This window comes from Mesoplodon bidens (genome assembly GCF_964165515.1).
Source record: "Mesoplodon bidens genome assembly, chromosome: 15".
Lineage (NCBI taxonomy): Eukaryota > Metazoa > Chordata > Mammalia > Artiodactyla > Ziphiidae > Mesoplodon > Mesoplodon bidens.
Genome location: NC_138171.1, coordinates 32,356,094 through 32,377,374, shown reverse-complemented (window position 1 = coordinate 32,377,374; position 21,281 = coordinate 32,356,094). Strand labels below are relative to the sequence as shown.

Below are 21,281 nucleotides of genomic sequence, written 5' to 3'. Positions count from 1 at the left end.
GGAGCTCTAAGCCCCAGTGATGGAAGTGATGGCCACCCTTTGCCATGTGTCTGGGGTGCAGTGAATGCCCGTCTATGGTGAAAGAGAAAAGTTGGCTCCTCAGAGAAGACTTTCTGGGTTACTGGAAGCCTTTCAAGTTCTAGGTTTGCTTCTTACCGAGCTCTCCCTGCAGTTCTGACCCTGAGGTTGTAGGGGAATTCCCATGTCCTCATAATACATTCCCCTGAGGGTGCTCCTATTACCTGCAAAGCAAAGAAGCTTACTAATACAGAGTAGTAACTCCAAAGTTTGGGGTGGGGGAGGGGGAATTAATAATTGACCTTTCTGTTTATAGCTCCGGAAAGAACCAGAAGATAATTTTTTTTTCTTCTATAGTTGTTCAGTGGTCTCCTTGCTCTGGGGTAGCTGACACAGTTTTCACCACCAACCTTCAGCTGCATTTTGGGTTCAAAAGACTTCTGTGGCCAGTCTGGGAAGCAGGTCACCATTTATAACATTGTTTCTAAGGGAAACACATTCCACGATCCAAACAATGAATTTATAAAGAATGTTTCGCTTCCAGGAGGGATGAGCTGACCCAGCTGTACCCTGAGGGTTGTCTACCCATTAATCCTTAGTCCCCCTTCCACGCTGAAAGGCATGGGGACCGACCCTGCAGGGTTGGAGTATGTATGTTGGGGGACAGTTGCAATAAGAGGGAGGGAACAAATAAGGCGCCCCAAATCTGGGGTGCTCTAGGGCTCCGTGTATACTGAGAGGCCCTGGAGGTCCAGGGAAGGCTAAGAGGGGGAGGTGAGAGGAGGACAAAGAACCTTGGCCTCCTTCACATTTCTGTCACGTCTGCCAGCCCGCGAAGTCCAAGGGGCCTTGCTCAGCTCAAACCCTTTTTGGAATAAGCAGGTGTTAGAAAAAAACCCCATATCAAAAAATCCCATATCCTCTGCCTGGGGAATCCAGGACGCTCGACGTGGGCTCCCCGGGGCAGCGTGACTGTTCTCTGGGAGTGGCTGTCACCGCCCGGAGCAAACCAAGGGGCTCGGGCCAAGACTATATCTCTTTTGGAGAAGGCCGCGGAGAATGGGGTGAGTGAGCCAGCTCATCCTCCCCACCCCCTCACTTCTACCCCCTCCACCCCCTCACTTCTACCCCCTCCACCCCAGGCCGGAAGAGGCGCTGGCAGCCTGAGCCCGGACTCGCAGGGGATGAGCAGCCACAGCTTTGTCTGGGAGGGAGGGGAGAAGCCCCGCCCCCCCGGGGGGGAGGGAGGGCGGGAGAGGAGGGGGAAGAAGAAAGGCCAGGGAAAAGGGGTGGAGGGAGAGATGGAGAGCTGAAGAAAGAGGGGGAGGGAGGAGGTCAGATCCGATTGGGGCAGATAAAGGCAGAGGGGCGGGAGAGAGGGCGAGGAGGGGCGGAGGGGGACTGGGCGCCCGACCCCCAATCGCGCGGCTGCCGCAAGCTCTGCAGGGCTGTAAGGGAGCCGGGCCCGCCGACCGCTGACCGAGACGCTGGCTGGAGCCGTCCCCGGCCGCAACACCCCCACTTTCCAACTCCAAGGTCCCCGCAGCGCGCGAGAGGTGCAGCCGGCTACGGACGCAGGCAAGGCGCGGGGCGCGGGCCGCGGGGAGCGAGGCTCCGGGCCCGATTTGCGGGGCGCAAGGTGTGGTGCACTGGGCGGTCCTCTCTCCCCTCGCCGAAAGTTTTCCCGCAGTGTCCCCTGCCCCGTCCGAGTCAGCCCCTCAGTCCGCGTCAGCTCCTGTTCTCCTCCCTTCTTCCCCAGACACTGGGGGTTCCCGGGCGTGTGGACTCCGCAGGGGCCGCGTAGGTGCGGAACCCCAGCCTGCCCGCCTTCCGCGGGAGAAAGTTGTGGCTCTAGGCTCGTCCTCCCCCTCCGATTCCTGGGGCGTCCTTCCTTCTCTCCACGCCAAGGGCGGCGGCAGGAAGGCGCCCCCACCCTATCCCCGGGGTCCCCGGGATTCCCTGGCTAGAAGGTGCCGGGCGGGCAGGTGCAGGGATGGCAGGCCCCGACCCTAATCGGGGGGGTGTCCTTGGGGGTGTCCGATCCTAATCGGGTCCTGTTCTTCCCGGCTCAACCGACGATTCCCTGGAGGCGGGTTCCAACCTCCGGCGCCCGAGCCTCCCTTGGCCTTCAGAAGGGCGCCGGATGCGCGGGGGCCCTGGGTCCTCGTTGCACTTCCCCTTTGCCGGCTCGCAGCCCGTCTCCGGAGCTGATGCCGGAGGTCGCTGGAATCTCGGCTTTGCATCCTCTCTCGCCGGAGAGGCAAGTGCCTTGGGCCGACCCCGGCCACTTCTGCATTTCGAGTGCCTGCACTGCACTCAGTTCCTGAGCTGGGAGATCCCTGGGGACAGCAGAGAGGCACGGTGGCCTGACAGGGAGATATAGGGTTCCATCTTACCCTGGGGCACAACGTGGGTCCTGGGTTGTCCACCGCACCTCTGCGCCTCAGTGACAGGAGGAGCTGAGCTCCAGGCTTCTGAACGCTTCGATGCACTTTATTTCCAGGTGTGTGGAATCTGGATCCCTAAAACTTGTTCTCCCAGAGAACAGAGGCCATGTCTAGAACTGGCCAAATTTATAGTAAGTACTTTGCATGTGATGAATGAATGTATGAACCAATGAGCTGACAAATAACAGTTCCTGCCACAGTTGATCTTGGTACAATGGGAGGAAAGAATTAGAAACAATGATTCTTTTAAACAGCTGTGAGGCAGAGCCAGGGGCCTTCTTTCCCGAGCATCTGGTTGAGGAATTCGGGGTTGGATTTATTTTATTCACCAATCCACATTTCCTTACTTGGAAATTTTTCTGCAGGTGGTCTGAAGAATTAAAGAAACTTCTCAGTGGCTATATTGGGTAGTTTGAGGAGAGTTTTGTTTTGTTTTTTTGTTTTCAAACTTGGGTCCAAATGCAGTGTCTCAGAGAATGTGGAGTCTGCCTGTGAGGTGCCCATCTGGGATCAGAGACCCTGGAGTATGGCCATGAGTGTGGGCACCAGCTGTGCTTTCTCCTCTGAACAGGACAGCCTGATGCCTGGGAGCTGCTGCAGTCGGGTGGGCCTCAGGGGGACAGAAGAGGACCTCAAATGATGCCTGAGCTCGGAGAGGGACAGTAGCTTTGGAAAGAGAGTAGTTCTTGCCTTGGGACAAAGAGGTGGAGACAGAGCATGCAACCTGCCCAGGCACCTGGGAGTCTGGGCTGGTTCAATTCAGGATTCCCTGTGCTGAGAAAGCTGGAAGGTGAATCCTGCTCCTCCTTCAGGAGAAGGGAGAGCAGAGGTGGAGTGCAGGGGGGATAGGATAATCTTTGGAGTGCAACCTAGGCATATCCTATGTTCCTCTGGCCTAGTTGTTTATGCTGGTGAAATCTGGTTAGAATGATGAGGGATACTTTTGGAGAGCTTGGCTGAGAGAAGGCCAGGGGATCTGGGGCCCCTAGTCATACCCTCTTCCAGGGGAAGGTAGAAGATATGCCCTCTGCACCTGGCTGAGTGGGCCAGGGCCTGTGCAGTATTCTGCCCCTGCTGTACCTCCGGCTGGCAGCACCCCCGCCTTCCTGAGGGCGGTCCCACTCTGCCCCAGAGTCCACTTCTCTGCATCTCTGCATGGCTTCTGTTGTGGGTTCAGGCCCTCTCTCCAGTTTGTGTTATCCTAGGAGTTGGTCCAGGATGGTTGACAACCCTACACCTTGTTTTCAGTCCCTCAGTTCTCCTCGTCACTCTTGGATGCACTGAGACCACTCAGTTACCGAGTTTTGCTTTGATTCCTTGGTCTCTTTCCTGGAGCCAAGCTTTTTGTTTGCCTTCTGTGCGTGAGCTCCTTAGGAATGGCCAAGAGAGTTGGCTGGAGAGGTGTCCAGGACCAAGTATTCTGGCACCTATGCTAGAGTGCCAAGAGCTGGACTGCGGGCCTTGCCAGAAAGGGGTCCTGTCACCAAAGTACAAAAGAACCTTGGCCTAATTATTTCCTTCAGTCTTCTCTAGGATACTTTTGGCAGGAAGTGTCCTCACTGGGAGATGAGGTGTGGAGGTGGGACCAGATTGTCAGAGAATCCCTTGGAGAACTTGGGAGACTGGATGATCCCAAGAGCAGTCTCAGGATTTGTCCACATTCCTTTTCCTCTGCCCAGAGTGAGAAACTGGGCAGGTCTCAGTGGTGTTCGTAGAATGGAACAAGACATACAGTCTCTGTCTTCAAGCTATAGTTGCGGAGAGCTGCTACAGCTGGGTTTGTAAAACTAAGGCAGTGGTCTCCTCCTATACCTCCCCGCCCCTCCCACCACTCTTCACAATATGGTCCAGTTATGTATCCCAATGACACACTGTGCTATTTAAACACCTCCCTGCCTCTCCAGAAGAATTGTAAATAAATCTTTGAGGCTGTGTAAGCTACCACAGGCCCATGACTGAAGGCTTCATTTATTTGGCTATTTGTGGATTCCCATGGAGGATGTGGTGGGGGAGGGGATGGGGCAGGAGGCAGTGGGGGAGCAGGGCACAGTAAACAGGAACATCTTCCAGACTCCATTGGCTAGGTGGCCAGGGGGTCATTTTTTTATCATTCCTTGGATGGTAGACTCTGGAGCCTGTAATCAGAGGTTGATGCAGCTGCTCGGGGATGACAGCTTGAGGATGTAGGACTCCTGCCTAAGGCAGCTGTGACTGAAATAGAGAAGGCAACCTCCCACTGAAGAAGTGGGCAGGGAAGGGCATTTGGTTAATTCCCGTGACATGAGCAAAGTGACTTAGAATGGCTTTTTCTATTCCTTATATTGATAAAAATTAGCAAAAAGATACCTTATATTTCCTTGGACATGTTAATCCGAAGTGATTTGGCAAATAGGTTTACTTTTACCAGCATAACACTTTATCCATAGTGTTAGTTTGATTAACTGCTCCTTTCTATAGAGAAATGAAAGAACTGTTGGATTTGGAGTTTGAATGGCATTCAGAGTTTCTAGCAGCATGATATTGGGCAATGAAATAGATGCTGTCAGCATCCTTCCTGTGTTCCCTTGACCTCAACCAGTGAGTGATGGGAGAAAGTGTATAAATACTCCAACTCCCTCACCTCTCTGTTGGGGTAACTTTGAGGCATATTCCATGCTGTCTTTCAGAGTTGCCTTGTAGGACCATATCCCAGTTGCTAACAGCAATAACTGTCTCCCTTCATTGGCTGCCTTCCCTTCCCTTTTTCACTTTCCTACTCCCTTGCAACTTGCACTCTAATCCTTGTCTTTTTTTAATATACTTTTCTCTTATGTTTTTTTATAATTTTATTTATTATTTTATATTTATTTTTGGCTGCATTGGGTCTTCATTGCTGCATGCGTGCTTTCTCTAGTTGTGGTGAGCGGGGATGACTCTTCGTTGCGGTGTGCGGGCTTCTCATTGCAGTGGCTTCTCTTGTTGCGGAACACGGGCTCTAGGCACACGGGCTTTAGTAGTTGTGGCACACAGGCTCAGTAGTTGTGGCACACGGGCTTAGTTGCTCCGCGGCATGTGGGATCTTCCCGGACCAGGGATCGAACCTGTGTCCCCTGCATTGGCAGGCGGATTCTTAACCACTGTGCCACCAGGGAAGTCCTCAAATCCTTGTCTTATGGTCAACTTCTGGGGGAAACCAACCTAAGGCTTTAGTCTGTAGTTAAAAAGTCATTTTAAGTCTGAGTCTCCATAGATAATAGACTTTGCCAAGGGGGAGGGTTGGATTGGGAGTTTGGGACTAGCAGATGCAAACTATTATACATAGAATGGATAAACAACAAGGTCCTATTGTACAGCACAGGGAACTATATTCCGTATCCTGTAATATACCATAATGGAAAAAAAAAAAAGATAAACCCTGGTTCTGATCAAGTAGAACACTCCTACCACCCAGCAGGACCTACTCAGGGCTGAAAAGCTTGAGGCCACATTTCCAGCTACTTCCAATGTCACTGCGTCCAGGAATTGTTCCCTGACTGTGCCCCATGGGAGTACAGCCCCATCTTTTGCCTTCTCATCCCACATTTTGCCCATCCCTTTCTTCCTTGTTTCATTGTTCTCTATCTCTCACCTTGTAAAATTTGAGAGCAGAGTCCTTGACTGACTCACCTTGGTAGCATCCTGCAAAATGCCTGTTATATCTTGGATTCCTCTTAAATATCGTTGACTGAATAAAAAATGAGAAGAAAAAAAAATAAAGTCTCTGAGTCTCAGTTTCCCCAGCTGTATGATGGAAATGATAACTATCTCACTGTGATACGTGCTCAGACAGGGGCCTGGCACACAGCAAGCATTCAGGCAAACATTTGCTGGCTCTTTGAGTAGTACAGATGGGGCTATGATGGATTTGGGAATGGGTGTTTTGGTGGACCATAGAGAATTATAATACTTTGGAGAGAGAGGCTTGAGAGCCAGTAGGAGCCAGCTCTAGCACACACCTGGCCTTGACTGGGCTGGGATGTGATCAGTGATCTTAATTTCCGATTTTGTGCACAGGGTGAGGAGGATACGAATTGTACAAGGTGTGGGGGCTTCCCTGGCGGTCCAGTGGTTAAGACTACATGCTTCCAGTGCTTCCACTGCAGGAGGCGCGGGTTCGATTCCTGGTCAGGGAACTAAGATCCCACAAGCTGCGCTGTGCAGCCAGTTGTACTAGGTGTCAAATTCAGGGTATGTTCAACTGTGCCCTGAACTGGCTGAATCACTGTGTATGAGACACTTCTGAGGTTCAGTTAAAGATTATTGAAGTGAGTGCTCTGAGTCTTTGGGGGCCTTGGTTTCCCCATCTCCAAGGCCAGGGCTTAGATGATTCCACAGGTCCCTTCTGGCCCTTGGTCTCCTCAGGAAGAGTCTATTGCATTCTCCTTCTGCCCATACAAAACAACATTTAACAAAAGAAAACCTTTCATGTGTCTACAATTAGGTTGCCCACCATGGGGCACCCAGCACTGGGCCATCCTAAAGTTTTAGTCTTTCCTGCTGGCACAAGGGATTTCAGGAGAATTATCCCAGTAAAATTTTTGCCTTCCTTGTGTACCAGTTTCACTTAATGACGTAGGCATGATGTGTCCCCAGAGGAGGCCTGAGGAGTGGGTAAGGAGGATATGGAAAGGATATGCCCTACTTTCCTGAACCACTATGCAATGTTGTAGACACCCAAGTGGAAACCAAGAAAAGTCCATGTGGAGGAAGAGACTTCTATATGACAGAATTCAGCATTCCTAGTTGGGTTTTACTCACAATGCTGCACTGATAATCCTCCTGAGGGAGTCCCTGACTCAGCAATTCCACCCATAGGAATTCTTATCCTAAGGATATAATTGGACACATGAAGAAAAATATGTGCATAAGGGATGTCCCATGCAGCGTTTTTTATAACAGTAATAATAACAACAACGAAAATGGAGACTAAATGCCCCCAAATAGTAAAATTGTTAATCATGGTGTATTTATACATTAAAATACCATGTGACTACAAAAAATTTAGGATACAGATGTTAACATGGGAAAATCTGATACATTTCTAAAAAGTAGGTTACCAAACAATGTGCTATTTTTGTAAGATATATCACATCATCCACTTATATTTGCCTCTGGAATGATACATGGAAAAATGTTAATAGTGGTTGTCTCTGAGTGGTGGAATTTTGGAAGATTTTGATCTTAAATTTTTTACATTAAATATTTTTGATTTTTTATTATGGTAAAATATACACAATATAAAATTTACCTTTTTAACCATTTTTAAGTATACAATTCAGTGGCTGCCTTAGTCTGTTTGAGCTATACTATATAACAAATCCCACAGATTGAGTGACTTACAAACAACAGACATTTATTTCTCACAGTTCTGGAGGCTGGGAGTCGTCAGGGTGTGAGCATGGTCAGGTGAGGGTCCTCTTCCAGAATGCAGACTTCTCATTATATCCTCACATGGCAGAAGGGGCTTGGAAGCGCAGCAGGGTCTCCTTTAATCCCATTCGTGGCTCCATCCTTGTGACCTAATTACCTCCCAAAAGCCCCACCTCCTAATACCATCATAGGATTTCAACATATGAATTCGGGGAGGATACAAATATTCAGACCATAGCAGTGGCATTAAGTGCATTCACAGTGTTGTATGACCATCGCTGTTATTCATTTCCAGAACTTTTCCATCATCCCAGAGACTGTACCCGTTGAACACTAATTCCCCATTCCCTCCCTGCACCCCAGCCCCTGGTAACCTCTATTATACTTACTGTATTCATGAATTTCCCTATTCTAGGTTTCTTATAAAAGTGCAATTGCACAGTAACTGTCCTTTTGCGGATCCTAATCTTTTTGCTTATCTGTATTTTTAAAATTAAAAAAGTCTGTTTTACTTGTATAATAAAAAGGAAAGGAACAAGAACAACCTGGGAGAGAATTGTGGTGCTCGGTCTCTGGTATTGTCATTTCAAGCTGGGCCACAAGGTCCTGGCCATCCTTGCTGCCTCCACCGCCATTACCTGGGGTGGGGGTCAGCGTCTGACCTCCATCTCAGCCTGGCAGGACAAGGGTGGATGGCCAGTGGGCCTCAGAACTAATCACATTTGGGGCTTGCTGGTTGCTGGCAAATCATCTTATCCCAGGGTTTTCTGTGTGTGGTGGTGGGATTGAGAGGGTGTGCTTGGGGTTCACTGTGCCTCAAACCTAACAGCTGTCATGCAGTGAGTGGGGTCCAAACCAGGTGGAAGTAGTGTTGCTGAGACCATCTTTCTTAAAGATTGAGAAGGAGAGCCTCAGCCTTTCTATTTTAAGCATCCTTTGTGTATTCCTGACCCTGTGGCTCAACTCAACCTACTAAATACCCACCAATGGCAGCTGTGGGTATGGCTGCTGAATGCTTTGTTCACAGGCAGGGTCTGCTTGCCTGGGATGCAGGGAGGACTTTAACTGGTGGAATCCATGAGATCCTAAGAACTCTGTGGAGATGGGTAGTGGCCTCAGATAATCAGTGCCCTCTTCCTAAGGCTTCACATAGGCTCTTACAGTTGATTATACAGATATCTGGGGCAAGGATTGCTCTCTTGTGCATGTGGTGGGTTGTGTATATGACAGGATAATTGGGAACATGGTGCAGAGGGGTGGGGGCAGGGGAGGTGGTATGTATGTGTGTTTCAGTCTGGTCTAAGGTGAGAGGAGGTCAGGAAGCTTCAGTACCCAGAAACTGGATACTACCTTGTGTGGCTCTATTCAGGGGTCATGGGAGTGGGTCAAGTGGCTTTACTCTGGGATGCCTTGTTCTGTGGAAAATGTTTTAAAGTTTCTCATTAAGCAATCTCCCAGAAGAGCCTGCCCCAACCCTCCAGCGAGCTGGTGAAAGAATGTAGGTCTGGGAGGACAGATGTGCCTACTGTGTTCTCTGGAAGTTTCTTCACCTGGCTCTGCCTGTTTTCTCTCTGCCCAGCAGAAGGCTGCTCCTTTAATCTCAGACAGTGGGGGAAATATAACGATTTTATGGAAACAACCTTTGAAGGCCATTTTGAGAAGTTTGGTTTTTCGTGGTGCTGATTTTTCTTTAGGGTTAGTCACCTGGTTGCAGGACAGGCAGAGGAGGGTGTGAGTGTGGTTTTGTGGAAAACTTCCCCTCAGCCTCCTGGAACTGTTCTGGAAACCTCTGGATGAGCTGTTTCTCCTGGATCTGAGATCTGCTATGAGAGGCTGAATTTCCTCACACCTGTTGTAGGGCCTTAATGAGGTTAAAAAAGGGTGGATGTGAGATGCCCCACAGTGGCTGCCCCAGGGGAGGGCTCAGCGCACACTGACCCTTCCTCAGCTGGCCTTCCTTACTGCTTCCAAGGGCAAGGAACCTGCCTGTCTCTGGCGGTGGAGGAGGCCAGCGCTTTGGGCTTTTGGGTTTCCAATCCTGGCCCTGGGTAGCAAGGAGAGGAAACCCTAAGATCTCTGCACACAAAGCTCATAGTCTCAGCCTATAACACCAAAAAAGGGAAGAACTGCTGGGGTTCCCTTAGGAAGGGGATGTGAGGTCAGAGATGAGTTTCAGAGAAGCACTTAGTAAACAGGAAGCGTGGCCAGAAAGAAACCTGTGCTTGTAGGAAGTGGGGAACTGGAGACGGCCTCCTCACCTGCCAGGATAAGCCGGCAGTGCCTGGAGCTGATGGCGAGTGGGGGCTCAGAGCATGAGGAGTGACACAGACCTTGGGCCCTCCCTGTGGGACAGGACTCCACTTAAACCTTGCAATTATTGGGCTGGAGGGAAGCTTAATTTGCCCTTCTGAAGGCAGGTCTTTAAATACCCCATAAAATAGCCCTCGGTTTTGAGAATTGCAGGTGAAGAAATGCTTAGTCTTACGTGTCTTGTATGCCTCCACTAACTTCCCACTTTTTCCTCATGCCTAGTCAGTTACATGGAGTTTTGCACTTTGTTGAGCTTTATCCTGTGAGGGGCTATCTGGGCAGGGCCCCTCTGGCTGAAGATGACGGAGGCGCTGTTTCCCTTCCATCAGGGAGGCAGAGGTGGCCAGGACCTTCCCTGGGGCCTGTAGATACTGGAGGGTTCGCTTTCTGGGTCTTTGGGTTCTCTGAGCTGGAGTCTAAGTTCTTTGCACACGCACACACTCCCTCACACACCCACACCACACATTCATATGTGCACTTGCACGCTCTCTCCCTCACACTCATACGGACACATTTACACACACACTTTCCCGTACATATCTACATTTACTCACATCCACACCTACACATTCACACACACACTGCTGCTTCTATCTGGAGTTTTTGCTTCCTTCATGCCTTTTTTGGCCCCATTCCAACACCCTGCTCATCCCCTATGAGGCTAAGGGTCTTTGGGTTTCCTTCTAAATATCCGTCCTGAAGTCAAAAGCTTGTGGATGTTGACGGGACTTCCCTATAAACAAGTAGTTGCTCATCTGGGCCCACGAAATGATTGTTTGGCGGGGGATGACTGTTTGTTGTGACTCTCGTGGTCACTTGCCTGGCCACCTGCCCGCTGGCATGAGAGTAGGAGGCAGGCCTTCCCGGCAGGCATCCCGAGACCATTCCCTCAGATCTTCCCCAGCCACACTGAGGGACTCACGCCTGTGTGAGGAAGGCCTAAGCAAGAAGGGTCAAGGACCCAGCTGTCGGTGGAAGGAGCTGGGGCTTTGCAGACCTTGCTGCTGGCAGGAGGGCGCCCAGCTTGGCCATCTGTCCTGCTGAATCTCAGGTCCTCATCTGGCAGGTGGACCAGACAGAGACTGCCTCCTGAGATAGGAGTGAGGTTGCCTGTCAGCAGGGGCCTCATACCTGTCAGGCCCCCAGGTTTTTTCCAGAAGGAGGGGGACAGGTGGTTTTTGGGGCCCATGAGTGTAGGGGGTAGCTTGTTCTTTAGACAGAGGGTGAGATGTGTCTGGGGATTCGTGGCTCTGTAACATTGCAAATACCTGGGTCCCTGGATGGGCTCTCCATCCCGGGCTCCTGCAAGGTCTGCTTTTCCTTCAGCTTGTCTGCCAGGCCAGTCGCTGACTCACCTGCCTTCCCCAGGACTCTGAGGTGTGCTGTGGCCAGCAGCTGAAGCCAGCCTCCAGCTGCCTGTCCTACTCGGAGACCCTCATGTCCAGCCAGGGCACCATAGAAGGAGCACTGGCCTTATCATGTCAGCTCTGTGATCTGGGACAAGTCACCTGACCTCCGGGACCTTCTGTTTCCTCATCTTTAAAGTGATAAAAATAAAGCCTTCCCTGTGGGTTCTTGTAAGGAATAGGAGAAGGCTTCTAGAGTCTTGTCACCAGCAGCACCAGCATCACTTGGCAGCTTGCTAGGAATGCACATTCTCAGGCCCCACTCTAGAGGTACTGAATCAGAAATTGGGAGGAGGGGGACAGGAATCTGTATTCAATGAGCCCTCTGGGGGATTCTGATATACACTTCTCTAGAATATGGCCAGGTCAGGTGACTTTTAGCTGAAAACTCTTTCTTCCCATTCACCTCAAGAGAAGCTGTACTAAATAAGGGTTCTGCTTTGCATCAGACAGTCCTGGGTTTGAACTCTAGCTCTGCCGCTTCCTGGCTGTGTGTCTGTGGACAAGTTACTTCACTTCTTTGTGCCTCAGTTGCTTTATCTACAAAATGGGAATATTAATGTTTCTTTCTTCATGGGGATGTTTTGGGGATTAAATGAGTCGAAGCAGGTAATATTTAGCCTGTAGTAAGCTTGCATTTCTGGTAGTTGTCTATTATTCACACTTGTTGTTTTATTATTAACATAGTAATACTGTTGGGATTGTTCTGTTCCCTATTTGTGAGGGAAACAGGAGACCGGGGCCTCCTTTGACTAGTCTTCTGTTAGTTCTCTTTGCTACCTGCCTCCACGTTAAGTGCCCTCCCTCCTCAGGCAGGACAAGCCAATCTCTTCCCAAATACCTTCCCCTCCCTTTTCCCTAACCTCTAACGTCCTATTGGGGTGTGGAGGGGCAAAGCTTTGTATTCACATTCACAATGAAGCTGAGGAAGTAGAGTACATATACCCAGTACACTTGACCTTATCTCTCCCTTTGGTGCTGTTTGATGTTCTTTTCCTGAGCAGAGTGACTGAGAACCATGTGGGTGGTTCCCTGGGGGCCTGGACCCAGGGTGGGAAAGGGATGGAGGAGGCACATGGGTTTGACCAGTAAGTGGGCCTTTTATTGAAGAAAGCATGTAGATGGAAGGCAAAGTATGCTGTTTCCTTCCTAGGCAGCACGAATTTTGCCCATGTTCAGCACAGGCTCAGGTGGAATCTCTTGTAATCTCTAGATCTTGGCAGGGCCCCAGGCCGCAGCTCAAGTCTCCTTCCTTGTGTGGCGCAGTAGGGCTGGGGTTTCCTGTTTGCCACCAACACTTCTTCCTGCCCCCATACGAGGAGGCTGAAGTGCGGAGGGGTCAGCACTATCTCCTCTCCCACTGCTTGGTTACAAAGCAGAGTCCCTCAGGAGACCTGATGAGGCAGTCTTCGATACTGCCTCGGGTAGTATGAAGCCACAGATAGTATGAAGCACCGTGTCAGGTAACTGTCTTCTCCAACCCTAGAGCTCCAGATTGTCCCCAGAGGGCAGGGCAGACCAGGGTTCAGAGAAGAGGTGGGGAGAGGCCCCAAAAGGGGAAGCTGCAGGCCCCCAGCTAGTGTTTCCTTTGCATCTGGGGCGTGCAGCTGGCTCCCTGGCTTCTGTGGTGTGGTGCCCTGGTTTGGTGATGGGGCCCCTTGCATCAGCTCTGTGCCTGTACACACTGATCCTCGGGGATGCTCTGCACTGTCCCCTCTCCCCTTTGAAATATTAGTAATGGGAAGGGGGGCACTAAAGACTCAACTCAGTTTGCTTTTAGAAAATTCTGTTCCTTCCATTCTTGAAAAGCTTCGTTGAGATGCATTTGGGGGTGTCCTCAGTTTACACAGCTCTATCCCCATCAGATTTCATAGTGGTTCTCAGCCCTGGTTGTACATTGTCATGACCTGGGGAGGTTTTAAAAATGCTTGTGGCTGGACCTCCTCCCAGAGGGTCTGATGAAATTGGTCTGAGTTGCAGCCTTGACATCAGGAATTTCAAATTAACCCCCTACCCCATTCCCCCTCCAAGAGAGTCTAATGAGCACCCAGAATTAGAACCTCTGAGATGTCGTGTGTCCTGAGTTCAGCTGTTACTCCTTCCCACTTTGGTTTCAGCTGAGGCTTGCCAAGTGCATGTCCTTCTCGCTGGTTAGGAGGTGGCTCTGTGGGGTTTGCCCCCCTGGGAATGCTTCATGGACTAAGCCCTCCCCTTTCCCAGCCAGTCTCTCTCTCCTAGTTATATTTTCTTAGAGACTGGGACTACCTGGGTCCTATAAATTCGCTGTTGCTCCAGCACCCCCCATCCTACCCTGGGAGCTGAGGTGGGAGTGGGGTGGGGCCTGGCTCCTGTTATGCAATCAGAAAGACCCTTTAGGAAACAGAAAACCAACAAAACACCACAGGGGTTCTTCATCTCACTCTGGACTTTCCAGCCAGGGGTGGCCCCCCTTTCTGTTCTGTATTTGCCTGCTGGGGACTTTCCAGTTGATCAATAAGATGAGAGACACTTGGTCTCTAGGCTGGAACAGAAACTGAGTAGGGATTAGCTAGCCTCCTGGGGATGCTCTGAGACCAGATTAACTTCAGTGTGTTCTCTGGGCTCTCTGACAGAAAGCGAGTGAGGGCACAGGAGTCTGGAGGAACCAAGAGCTAAGAACAGAGGAGCTTCTGCTCTCTTTGGACAGAGCTTTGATGCCTTATCCACCTCCTCAAGCTTCCTGAGGACTTAATGTTTGCCCCCATCATCACAGGAAACTGAGCTGGTTAATTTCAAGAGCCTGGCTGGCCCCTCATTTATTCTTGGGAAGGCTGGAAACACCTGTGAGGGGGTGGGGGCGGTTCTGTGAAAAGAAAGAGGAAAGGATCCTTTGTGCAACAGCTACAGGGTAGCTACAGGGTTTTGACTGGTCCAGCACTTGGGCAAGTCTGTCCCCATTCCTGCAGCTCAGCCTTGTACCGACCGCACCTGGAGATCCTGTGCAGGCAGCTGTTTTGTCCCAGCTTGAGAGTGGGTAGAGGAAGGTGATGGAGCCAGGAGCTTCAAGCCCTAACGTGGAGCAGGTGTCGTGGCCGCTGCTGGTACCCACCCAGATCCCCTTTATCTATTTTTTAAAAAATAAATTTATTTGTTTTTGGCTGCATTGGGTTTTCGTTGCTGCATGCGGGCTTTCTCTAGTTGTGGCAAGTGGGGGCTACACTTCGTTATGTGCGCAGGCTTCTCTTATTGTGGAGCACGGGCTCTAGGCATGCGGGCTTCAGTAGTTATGGTTCGCGGACTCTAGAGCACAGGCTCAGTAGTTGTGGCTCACGGGCCTAGCTGCTCTGCAGCATGTGGGATCTTCCCGGACCAGGGCTCGAACACATGTCCCCTGCATTGGCAGGCGGATTCTTTTTTTTTTTTTAAATAAACTTATTTATTTATTTGTTTCTATTTTTGGCTGCATTGGGTCTTTGTTGCTCTGTGCAGGCTTTCCCTAGTTGCGGCAGGTGGGAGCTACTCTTCGTTGCAGTGCGTGGGCTTCTCTTGTCATGGCTACTCTTGTTGCAGAGCACAGACTCTAGGTGCACGGGCTTCAGTAGCTGTGGCTTGTGGGCTCTAGACCGCAGGCTCAGTAGTTGTGGCACACGGGCTTCCGCGGCATGTGGGATCTTCCCAGGCTAGGGATTGAACCTGTGTCCCCTGCACTGGCAGGCGGATTCTTAACCACTGTGCCACCAGGAAAGTCCCCCCTTTATCTACTGCGTGTTATGGGTGTGGACTGCTGACAGGTCTCAGTTGCTCCCTAGTCTTAAGAATTTCTCTTGCAGGATAATGCCTGGGTGCTCACCCCCTCCTTCCAGAGGTGGCTGTCAACCAGTGAGTGACTAGCGCGGGGTACAAAGGCCTGGCCTGCCTGTCTTAGGGTGGAACAATTCCGTGGAGTTGTTCACGCCCTAGAGCTCCCATGGAATCAGGCTGTGGCTGGGCTCCAGTTCCTTCCCCTGCCCAGTCCTTCTTCCCTCACTCCCTTACAGGTTTCTCCTGAAATCAATTCCTTAATAACTCATGTGCACAAGAATCCTCATTTTGACCTCTGCCTCTAGGAATTCCCTAACCCAAGACAGCAGGTTAGCTTTCTTTGGGCTGACTGTTGAATCCACTGTTTCCGCTGAAGAATTAATAATGGGAATGGGAATATTTGCAGGAGAGAGGCACAGTGTGGGAGCTGGGAGTCCAAAGAGAGAAAGCTCTAGGCCTAGGAGAGAAAGAAACACCAAATGAATGGTTTCTGTGTGGTAGTAAGTGCTGTGATGAAGGACAGGCTGAGGTTTGGGTGCCTATCCCCCCAACACTGCCCAGGGACAGCGAAGAACAGTTTGTAGGGGGAGGTAAGTTTTGGATCAGGGTCTAGGGAACATGTAAGTTTGTTTGGGTCTGAGAAGCATGGGCACACTCACAGAGCATGAAAAACAGGCGTAGAAAGTTCTTTGTAGCTGGGATGTCATCATCTTCAATAGCTTAGGAACCTTCCTTTTGTCAAGACATTCTCTTGGATCTTAGGGAAGGTTGTGCCCTCAAGTTGTCCTGGGAGCAGGCAAGAAGTAGTGGATGGGTCTTCACATGGGAAGTGCTAGGTTCTGCTGACAGGCTGCATGGCATTGCCCAGGCATTTAATGGAGCTGAGGAGAACCCAGAACATGCCAGGGCATGAAGTGGTGCCAGAAGAGAGGACTGACTGGTTAGTGGCCTCAACAGGTCTCCACTGTAACTAGGTGACTAGAAGGCTTATGTCCTGACTTGGCAAGCCCAACGGTATTCACATCTCCAGACATGTTAGCAGACATGCTTTGTAGTTAGTAGACATTCAATACACATTTTATCTTTTAAAGTTTTTCTAAAGAGAAGTTGTACTGATCTAGAAGTCTTGAGGGCTAAATGGCCATGTTCACGGGGGGTTCAGTAGGTTTAAATATGTTTTAGACTTCTAAAGAGTGACTCCACGTCAAAGATTATTTGTGTCAAATCTGCCCTTTCATTCCTGTCCCGTTCTGTCTCTCTGCTCCTTTCTCTGTATGGGAAGCAGTGAGCTGTCTCCGTTCTGTGCCTGAGATGCTGGCTGATGTGGGAAGCCCCCTCCTTCCTCTCTGTCTTGCTTTCCTCTCTTCAAAAAGATGGTGAAGATTGGTTCTATAGTCTCAAGGCAATGTGGAAGCAATGTTTGGAAATGATCCTTACAAGGCATTGTAGAGTCCAGGAGGGCTTCATAAATTCTTGATAATAACAGAGAAGGCAGAAGAATTGCAACCAGCTAGCTGAGCAAATCCCTCTCTTCGAGACTGTAGATATTGGCAGGCACCCTTGGCAGAAGTGTCCAGTTGAATGTGGATCCCAGCCCCGTCAGCCGTCTTCCTCTGACTCTTCCTTGTGTGAGAACAATACTCTGCTTAAGCAATATTGGACTGAACTCTAAATTTCCGGCCTTTTGTTTGCTCTGCTACTGTGTTTGCCCTAAAGTGTAGGTAAATGTAGCTGGCTTTTTTTCCTCTCCAGCTGGCTGGAGGTAGCCAGTGATTTGTGGTGATGGTTGGAAAGTTTATGAAGACAGATGCAGTTGTTGTCCTTGAGATAGACAAAGGAGGGGTTGGGTCCTAAAATCAGCTACCTGTATTTTCAATTCAACAATGTGGTCGGCTGTGTAAGTATTTTCCTAACATTCCCAACCCAAGAAACATAAAAGTAAGAAAAAAGGTGGGGAGAAGTCAGGCTGGAGACAAAGACTGGGCCAAGTGAGTCTATAGGTCAGATTTATAACAATGGCCTTGGTGAAGTCACTCAGTATGTAGACAGAGAGGGCTTTAGAGAATTCCCACATTTGGGCCATCAGACTACTTGATGATTTTTATCAACCTGGTAAGTAAAAAATAGTGATGAGGGAGATTGAACATCTTTATTAACTATTTGTATTTATTTTTCTGTGAACTATCTGTTCATGTGCTTTGACAAATTTTCTATTGAGTGTAGTCTTTTTCTTATTGAATTATTAAAGACTTTTACATATTAAGGAGATTAACCTTTCATAATATGTATTATAAATATTTTCCCCCAATTTGTCATTTGCCTTTTGACTCAGGATAGGGTAAAGTTTTTTTCTAAACAGAAGCTTAAAATTGTTACAGATTGGTATCCAGTTTTCTTTTTTCATCATGCCTTCTGGATTTTGGGTCAAGAAAGTTTTCCCCAGTTCAAATTTCCCTACATTTCCTTCTAGCATTTTATGTTTTTAATGTTTAATTTTTTAATTCATTTATGATTTCTTTTGGTGGAGGAGTAAAGTAGGGATTTAGATTCCCCATCTCCCCCTTTCCAAAGGCCAGTCAATTCTCCAGCAATATTTTGTTTTATTAATCTATCTTTTCCCTGCTATTTAGAAAGGTAGTGCACATTCTATGTTCCCAAATATATTTGGGTCTATTTCTGTATGTGATATTGTTTCATTAATCTGCCTGTTTTCCTAAAGTACCAAACAGTTTTAGTAACTGCAGAGAAGACTTAATTTCTCTAATTGGTATTTTCAGTAGATTTAAGAGGACGTAGTGTCAAAAGGGATTTGTCTTAGGAGCAGGACAGATTGCTTTCAGATCCAAAACAAAATTACCAAATTATAGGTTATTATGGAGGCAGTGAATGAGAGTCCTGCAGAAAATCCAATCAGTGAGTTAGAAAATTAGCTGTAGAATTCTGGGGAAAATAAGGAGGTGGAGACTGTGAGTAAAAATTATTCGAGACTTGGAGGATAACTGTAGGGATGTATGTAAGTATGTATGTATGTATGTATGTATGTATGTATGTATGTATGTATGTATAGTGCTGGAGAGAGGGGATAGAGACATTGCAGAAGAAAACCCAAGAATGGAAGGAAGAGAAGCAGTAATCAAAGCAAGTATAGGATACTTCCCTGGCTGGAGAAAGACCTGAACGTTCAGGATGAGGTCTGTCAATGGCCAGGCACTACTAATCTGATTTCTACCCCATTCAAGCTTTGGCATTGGCTCTGGCCGAGGTCCCCCATGATTCTGTGTGGTAAATTAGAGGCCCCTCTGGGTTTCCCTTCCTTGGGCTCCCACCACCAGCTCCTGGCTCTGCTGATCTTGGCCTTCTTCTCAGGGCCCCCTGTTCTCTTGGCTTCCAGGATATTGCGTCTCCTGTTTTCCCTCCTCTTATAGGGACTCATTTTTTCTCTGCCAATCCCTGACCTACTGGGTCCTTTGAATCCCCGCCCTTGGCCCCACCCCTTCAGCCCTCCCTGCTCTCTCCCTGGTAATCTTGCCACTCTCCTGACCTCCCTCCCTTCAGCCAAGCCAGGATTCCCTCCCCGGGGGCTCCACACTGTCACTCTCCTGGGCCGCAGACCTGGCTGTGCTTCTTGTCATCTGCATCACGGGGTTCCATGGCCCTGCCTCAGACTCAGCCCATGTTCCTCACACCAGTGCTTGTGACTGTGCATGGCCACCTTCATCGCTATCCTCACCAGTAGCCAGGCATCATGCTGGACTCTGCCTTTACCCCCATGTCGAATCTGGCCCTTTCCAAATCTCTTTATTGATGGATCATGACTTTTTCTCTACCTCTTTAAACTCTTTAGACTCTGTTACTCCATCCCCACTGCCTGCTTCCCTGGGACAGGCCTCTCAATTGGTCCCTCTACCTCTGTTTTCTTCCCCAATCCTTTCTCAAAGTAGACAGCAGAGTGGGATAATCGTTCCAAAATTCAACTCAGATCACACCCTTCCCTTATAACTCCCCTTGTTTTCCTATTGCCACTATAAAAAAATCATCACAGACTTGGTGGTTTGAAACAACAAAAATATACTCTCTTACATTCTGGAGGCCAGAAGTCTGACATTGGTTTCAGTGGACCAAAACTAAGGTGTCAGTAGGGCTGTGTTCCCTCTAGAGGCTGTGGGGGGAATTTCATTTGCTTGCCTTTTCTGGCTGTGTTCCTTGGCTCATGGTCCCTTTCTCCATCTTTCATCCACAGCGTAGCATCTTCAAATATTTTTCTCTGCTGAGGTTGTCTGTAGAATCTCCCTCTGCCTTTCTTATTAGGACACTTGTGATTACATTTAGGGTCCACCCAGATAATCTAGGATAGTATTCCCATTTCAAGATCCTTAATTTAATCACATCTGCAAAGTCCCTGTCACCATAAAAGGTGACATTGACAGGTTCCAGGAATTAGGACCTGGATATCTTTGGAGTCCATTATTCAGCCTACCACATCCCCCGTCGTACTTCAAAGTCCAAACTCCTCGACATGGTCAAGGTCCAGCACACACACCACCCCATCTTGGTGCATGCTCCTGCCTGGACCACTCTGCCCCTCACCTTTGCCAGCTCTATCTCATCACTGAGGTCTCAGTTTAGAGTTCACTTCCTCCAGAAAGCTCCTGGGACCCCACCCAAGTCCAGATCAGGTGCCTTTCCTGTGTGCTGCTGTGGCACCTGCCCTCCTCGATAGAATTGTCTTTCCCCTCATATCCCCTCCTGCTGGACTATGTACACTTGAAGGCAGGGCTGTGCCAGTTTACTTGCTGTTGAACTGCCATCAGTAAATGCAAAGCTTTGACACATCTTAGGCACACAATAAGTGAACATATACATTTACATACGCATAGACGAGGTGCTTTAAAAAATGGGTACTCGGGGCTTCCCTGGTGGCACAGTGGTTGAGAATCTGCCTCCTAATGCAGGGGACACGGGTTCAAGCCCTGGTCTGGGAGGATCCCACATGCCACGGAGCAACTGGGCCCGTGAGCCACAACTGCTGAGCCTGCGTGTCTGGAGCCTGTGCTCTGCAACAAGAGGGGCTGTGATAGTGAGAGGCCCGCGCACTGCGATGAAGAGTGGCCGCCGCTTGCCACAACTAGAGAAAGCCCTCGCACAGAAATGAAGATACAACACAGCAAAAATAAATAAATTAGTAAAAACTCCTACCTGCAACATCAAAAAAAAAAAATTAAAAAAAAAGGGTACTCACTAGTTATGGTAATTGTCACTTAAGAAAAAAAGAAAAACTTTCTCAGTAGTCTGACTTTCTTTCTTTTTCCTTTTTTGCAGTACATATATACTCTAAATTTTATGATTTTTTTTTCCTTTTTTGAAGAATTGAAAAATTAAAATTTAGAGAGAACAATTGTGTTCTTGGGGTACCACTTTTGGGTATACAGGTGGGGTATGAATTTTCTGAATGGAACTCAGCCCTCCACTCCCCTCCTCCCCCTTATACCCCTTCCTTAGGGAGCCTTTGTATTAGTTTCCTGTTGTTCTTGTAACAAATTACCAAAACTTAGTGGCTTAAAACAATACAAATTTATTATCTTTTGGTTCTGTAGGTCAGAGGTCTGACATGGGTCTTCCTGGACTAGAATCAAGGTTTTGGCAGGGCCTGTGTTCTTTTCTAGAGGATCTAGGGGAGAATCCATTTCCTTTTCCTTTCCAGCTTCTAGAGGCCACCCACATTCCTTGGCTCACACCCGATTCCCCCAGCTTCAAAGCCAGCAACAGTGGGTTGAATCCTTTTCACATTGTGTCACTATAACACTGATTTTCTGCCTGCTTTTTCCATTTAAAAAATTTGTGGCAAAGCACACATAAAATTTGCCATTATAACCATTTTAAGTGTACAGTTCAGCGGCATTAAGTACATTCACATTGTTGTGCAGCTATCACT

The 21,281-nt window shown here is 48.9% G+C and overlaps 1 protein-coding gene across 3 annotated transcripts in view; it reads left to right on the top strand.

The window, feature by feature from the left end:
* The first annotated feature begins 1,327 nt into the window (after positions 1-1,327).
* Positions 1,328-21,281, top strand: part of RASSF2 (Ras association domain family member 2) — a 41,615-nt gene continuing 21,661 nt past the window's right edge. Inside the window, exon 1 of one of the 3 annotated variants that reach the window (XM_081256103.1) lies at positions 1,328-1,657. The gene's annotated coding sequence lies outside the window, so the exon portion shown is untranslated. Of the gene's footprint in view, positions 1,658-2,456; positions 2,597-21,281 lie in introns of those variants that run through there. The other 2 variants (XM_081256104.1, XM_081256102.1) reach the window with 2 other exon arrangements.